Here is a 6,139-nt window from a genome sequence, read left to right as displayed (position 1 = left end):
AAATAAAAATGAAATAAAAACATTGCCAATTTCCCTTTCCTTTTAATTCTACGCGTTTTTCTGCCTTATTTTTTAAGGCAGTAAAAAAACCTTTTATGATATGTCTTTCTGCCCTTGTAAATAGGTTTTATCCTTTTTAAAAGATTTATTTGGGAAAAAAAGGGCACACTTAAGAGAATTATATGAGCAAATAAAAAAGGAAAAGAACTTCATCAATATCCAATTATTTCTGCCTGCCTCTCTAGCTTCAATTTTTTTATTGTGCCTCCTCTCATTTTATAAATACGGCTTTTTCTTCCTTAAACAAGGGAAGCTGCAAGGCAGCAAGTCCCTGCATTGAGTATGGTAGAATGCTTGGATGAACTAGGTTCACCTCCTTGGTAACCAGTTGGCACTTCATCGAGTACAGTACAACAGGAAATTCTATCTCCAAGTCCAGGCAAGAGGGTCCTTCATGATCCGAGGGTTCAACAGAGGGTGTTGAAAATACATCGTCTGGCCCTTGTGACTCATGACACTTCGGTACTGGGAGAAAGTTCGCAATAGCTCCCGCATGTAGGGTAAAATATGTCAATCTATGTGCACAATGACGTCTGAACTATCCAACAGAAAACTGCTCTGTACGTGGAAGTCTCGTAAGAATGGAAAGGGTGGGATTAGCTTCGAGTTAAGTAAGCTGACAAAGCCTTTGAATTTGCTTTCTGCTCAGAAAGAACAGTGAAAAGTTGCTACAATATTTCGCTAATCAGTTGGGAGAGCAAGCTTGTGTTTGAGATAGATACCTGAAAACTAACCTACATGTTTTCAACAGCTTTATTAAATGTTTCAGCAATGCGTCGATTCATATCGACTTTCATAAAGTTTGTTTCAAGAATCCGTATTTTTTTTGTGCAAATGTGTAATCCTCTTCTTGAAGTAATGTAGTGTTTGTTTCAAGAATCCGTTTTTTTCTGTGCAAATGTGTAATCCTCTTCCTGAAGTAATGTAGTGTATCTTCTCGTGTATTCTGTCAAACTAAACTCTGGTTCGTGTATTCTGTCATAAATAGAAAAAAATGTATGTAGTGAGCTTAAAATGATGCTCCAAATTCATATACATACTTAGGCAGCTTCCAATAAGCTAACATCAGGATCTAGGAATATATCTGCTTAAATTCAAGCACTGTTCTCTTAATTTAAGTACACCGAATCAAACTCCACCCTCTTGCACTCAAAATTCAGATGTACATTGGCAAGTTCAAGAGATTTTCCAGATCAATGTTGTATTTCAGAGATTCAGCTGCTGCCCAACACTGAAAAGCAAATAAAAGACATGATTATCTTTCATAGAGCCTTTTGCAGGAAAGAAAACAATTTTCTTAAGATCAACAAACAAATGTATCCAAGAAAAATAAGATTGAAAAATTACTGATACATTGTTGTGTCAATCACAGAAACTGTTAAAACAATCAACATAGATAAAAGAGACAATAAACCCTACTGCACATAAGTCTGGCAAATAATTCCCACTGCAATACTCTTGACTCCCATATTATAATAGGCAGCTTCCAATAAGCTAACATCAGGATCTAGGTAAACTAATAAATATTGGCTGAACAAATCTAGCAATAGCAGAAAGCAAACTTACCAAATCTTGCACAACAAATTTAGATAATAATATACAGTAACAGAGCTGACATACTCTACCCTGCCTGGATTAATAAGAGTGTTTGAACCAACAACGTCACTAATTGTTGAGCTTGAACCAGTTGATCCATCAGTGGAATTATCAAAGGCATAGACATAGGCACAAGTAGCATAGAAAGCAGAAGTGTACAATTTTCAGATTAGTAATAAGCATATGGAGGTGCGAAAGGTGCAAATATTACATGCTGAGTATCATGCCATCATGATTAGCTTTTGTAGATCGGATAAGAAAAAGTCCAACTTACAATTGTGAAGAGATTCTGAGTATCATGACATACTGAACTGCAAGATCCCACCTTGTTGCTTGGTCCCAGAGTTCAGATTGAGGACACAGACACCAAAAGGCTTGGTTTCTTCCCTGGATAACTGTAAGAACCAGAAATGAGATCATCTCTTGCTTCCGTCAAATTTGAATCCCCATAGACTTTGGAGAAGAGGAGGAGTTGAGCACACAGTCATTTAGATTTATATATGATAAAAGCAGAAACAGGGGATTTTACCTTGGCTCCCCTTCTCGATCCCCCATATCCTGTAAAATAAAAAATAAAACAAAGACAGAACATTGCTTTTTAATTTTCTGCATTTAGTTGCCAACATAAAATGCAAAAAGAAAGAATCGTTGAAGATGCTATTAATGCAGAGTGTGCAAGGTCAATGCAGTCATCCATGTTAATCTTTATTTCAGTTAAGAAAGATGCAAACATTCATGTATACTATACTAAAATAACTGTGGAGAACACAGTTAATGGGATGTGGAAAAGGATGCTAAAAGAACGAAGGATTTGCAGCTGGGAAGTTCATCTCATAAAAGACAAAAACACTCCACACCACATGATCATCTATAATTTCAGTCCTTTTATCAAGAAAATCTCAAGCACCCACAAACCATATACAGAGGGAAGAAGCTTACAAATGCTCTGAATGCAGGTCGATGAGCGGTTATCTCAAACATACAGCAACCTGCAAAAGCATAGAGAAAATTGTAAAATGCATTATCAGAATTGACAAACATTTGTAAACATGGTAGCAATGTTTATATACACTGCAGAAAACCAAATAATAGAAATAAATATACATCATACCTAATGACCAAATATCTGATTTGAAGCCATAGGGGATATCTGCAAGAAGTTCAGGACACATGTAGTTTGGAGTGCCAACAACCTGCATGGTTGAATTAAACAACATCAGTTCACATATTAGATGATATTACTTTTGACACATACTGTGATGCATAGTATTGAACTGTTTAAATGAGCCAAATATTCAATGACCATGCATAACACTGCTTCCTTATTGTTGAATCTAAAAAAACATAGTAACAAGGAAGGAAGAAATAAACCAAACTGGAGAAAATTATTCTTAGAGTTTGTTGCTAGAAAAATTCCACAAGGAGTTTTAAGATGAGAAACTAGAAATGGCAGTACTTACCGAAGAAGTGAGATCATCTGCCTTAAGCAATTTGGCAAGGCCAAAATCACCTGCACATGCTCCACTAATTAATAGAAGCCCTTTGGTATAAAAGAAGAAAACACTAAAGGTTCATGAATTTGTTAATGTGTTTAATCTCTCATTTTCCTTAGCCTTGTCCTCAAATCAAAAATGAAGAAATTGAAACTAAAGCTACGTATCCAACAAGAAAGTAAGTTGTTCTAACCAGAACATGCTGCAATTTAATTGGAGCAATCATAACTCTAGAAACCTAATGATTGTCATTTAACATTTGACTTACCAAGACGAATGTCTTGCTCCTTTGTTAGAAAGATGTTAGAGCACTGGACCAAAGAAAAGCTTCATCAATCAAACATACTTCAAAATATGTGGAATGTAAGAATATCTCTAGCTTGTAAAGGACAGATGACTGGCGTGGTTGTAATATCACATTCATCAAAGTAACAATCTAAGCCAAAATAATTGTCGTCCCACCTTGAGATATCGATGGAGAACATGGTTTGTGTGTAGGTAATCCACAGCTAACCTATCATTTCAGGAAGCAAACCGAAGCTTGATTCATACTTGTTAAGGGTTTACGCCTATATTGTCAATGCTGAAGTTCAGAAAGAAGTTTGCAACAACTGGGGTACTGTAAATCCGTTTCAGCATGAAGTATTGGCCGCATTTAGGGACCAATAAATTCTTAGGTGATTTAGTTTCAAGTAGTGGATTCTAAAACGCAATAAGAACTCCCAATTGGAAATGGTTCCCTGCTGTTGGGGGTTACATTGTAACCCCATGAAACGATGAAGCTAGTTCACGATTATGTTGGGACATGAAACGTTCGACTCGCGCCCAGCTTCCTTTCGCTCAGTTCCATACCAATACTCAGTAGCAGTAGTCGCTGGAGAATCATAGGTTGGTACAGAAGCATAGGTGGCTGGAGCAGTTCCATATGTAGCATACCTTTCTGTTCGAGCCCCATATCCTGATTGAGACCCACCCGTATCTAGACCCTCGTGATCGATAGCCGGACCCATGCTTTCAAGACCGAGATCTAGCCCTTCCCGTTGACCCATAAGCACTAGCACTGCCAATAGCATCTTCGCCCATTCCAGCTTTCCTTTACCCGGGATACTTGTCTTCCTGAAAGGTGAGGTTCAAAGACTTATGACTTGCTTAGTATTTCAGACCTACTGAATGCATGCTAGGTGGGTATCCAACATCACCATGATTGTTGTCTTGACGGCATTGCGCTGCCCAAAGAACCCAATACACTCTGGAATCCAAAAAGTTTTACTCACATTTTCTTCATAATAAATTAATCAATTAAAAGAGGAAGAGCATAAAAGCCAGGGAAAAGTTCTTACTTTTTCCATTCTTCCTGGTGAAGAACGAAGATAGCAGCATCGAATGCTCCTCTACCAATCTGCTCCATCATCTCATACTGATCCATTTTCGACTCCATTATCCTTAGATCTATTTACACGCACCTCTACTTCTTCAGAGCTCCCACTATATACTTGAATATTCAATAAAAACTGTCAAAAATACCCCAAAACAATCAGAGCCCCCTCACACGGAAAAATAAATCTCTGAATCTCTTTCTGCAATCTGATCCCAAGCTCATTGCCTCAAAATATTTGTGGGCATGAAGAGCTTCTCACATTATAGCCCCCAAATCGTCCAAATAGCACCAAGTTCTCCTCTTTTGTCTCCTGCATTAACAGATCAACTTCCTACATCAATTATTAAGCACTTCATATTTCCTGTGAAACACCTAGAGCCATTACAAACTTCACAGCCCATTAGCTGGATTGACCGCCAGTACCAACATAGCTATAGTAACCGTGGATCTGAAAAATAAATGTAACAAAAGCTGGATCTGAAAAATAAATGTAACAAAAGCAAAGATAGAGGGGACACGTAAATAGAAGCAATGAAAAAAATAAATGTAACAAAAGCAAAGATAGAGGGGACAGGTAAATAGAAGCAATGCAATACTGTTCAGAGTCTCATATAGACCCATGATAGATGGTTAAGCTAAATAACTTCCTCAAAAACACCCAGAGACATTCGGAATGGTGGCCAAATGGAAAAACAATTGAATTTGCCCTACTTGACATACCAATTTGGTCTGGCATAGTTAAAGTAAAATTACCTATATTCCTTTGCATAGACAATGAAAAAATATAAGCTTTGGATAATGGTTTTATTTTCAATTCATGAATTCGAGTAACGAAGGCAAAGTTGACATGAAAATATTAACTAAAATAAAATTACAATGGCTGTGTGAAGATGCCATTACCAGAATGCAATGCAAATTCCAAGTGACAAATAGTCGAATGAAACACTAATTTAATCTATTTCAAATTATCTGGCATTTTTTGGGCTTCGTTTAATACAATTAAAATTAAAAAATGGTGTTGCGGCCATTGCGAGCATGAAATGAATTTGGAGAAGCCATTCACCAAAAATTCAGGATTTCCATACCCTGAGTGGAAGAGATATATTACCATTGAAGGCTCTGGTAAGAGAACACAGCGTTCTAGAAATCCTGAGATTGCTGCTCTTCTTCCAACTTAAGGAACCTCCCCCAACTCTCTCGAGACACCAACGACTTGTTTGGTTGAAAATGAGTCCTCCACGAAAATGGAAATCCATTCTACCTCTGCCAGAGCATCGCACTGTTACATAAAGAAGAAAAACCCATCTCAGCATATCATCATCCATGAAAATATATTCCCAAAACTTAAAACCGTCTTATTTGGTGATTTATTATCAATTAGATATAAAATGCACTCAAGCCCATTAACTATTCTTTGTCCAATTCGTGCCCAACCTATGAACATGGTTCACAATGTGTAACAGACCTTAAACAAAAGAAACCCATTCCAAATTCCTCAAAAAGAGAACTGAATTGACAAGTTGGAATAAACCTTAAACATAAAAAACCCATTCCAAATTTCTCAAGAAGAGGATTCTATTGAAAAGTTGAAATGCACATTAAATAGAAGAAA

The 6,139-nt window shown here is 37.0% G+C and overlaps 1 long non-coding RNA gene across 1 annotated transcript; it reads right to left on the bottom strand.

Annotated features, from left to right (window-relative positions):
• Positions 1-2,181: 2,181 nt before the first annotated feature.
• Positions 2,182-4,385, bottom strand: LOC149253292 (uncharacterized). Its single transcript, XR_016266188.1, has 5 exons — positions 3,418-4,385; positions 3,117-3,166; positions 2,768-2,849; positions 2,596-2,645; positions 2,182-2,214 (listed from the first exon to the last, which is right to left on the bottom strand). It is a non-coding gene; the product is annotated as an uncharacterized LOC149253292 (long non-coding RNA).
• Positions 4,386-6,139: the final 1,754 nt, after the last annotated feature.

This window comes from Pinus tabuliformis, chromosome 7, assembly GCF_031772625.1.
Source record: "Pinus tabuliformis cultivar Carrire ecotype Pingquan chromosome 7, CPIR1, whole genome shotgun sequence".
NCBI classification, from domain to species: Eukaryota; Viridiplantae; Streptophyta; class Pinopsida; order Pinales; family Pinaceae; genus Pinus; species Pinus tabuliformis.
The sequence above is the reverse complement of the archived record's forward strand: the minus strand, read 5'-3'. Positions and strand labels throughout refer to the sequence as shown.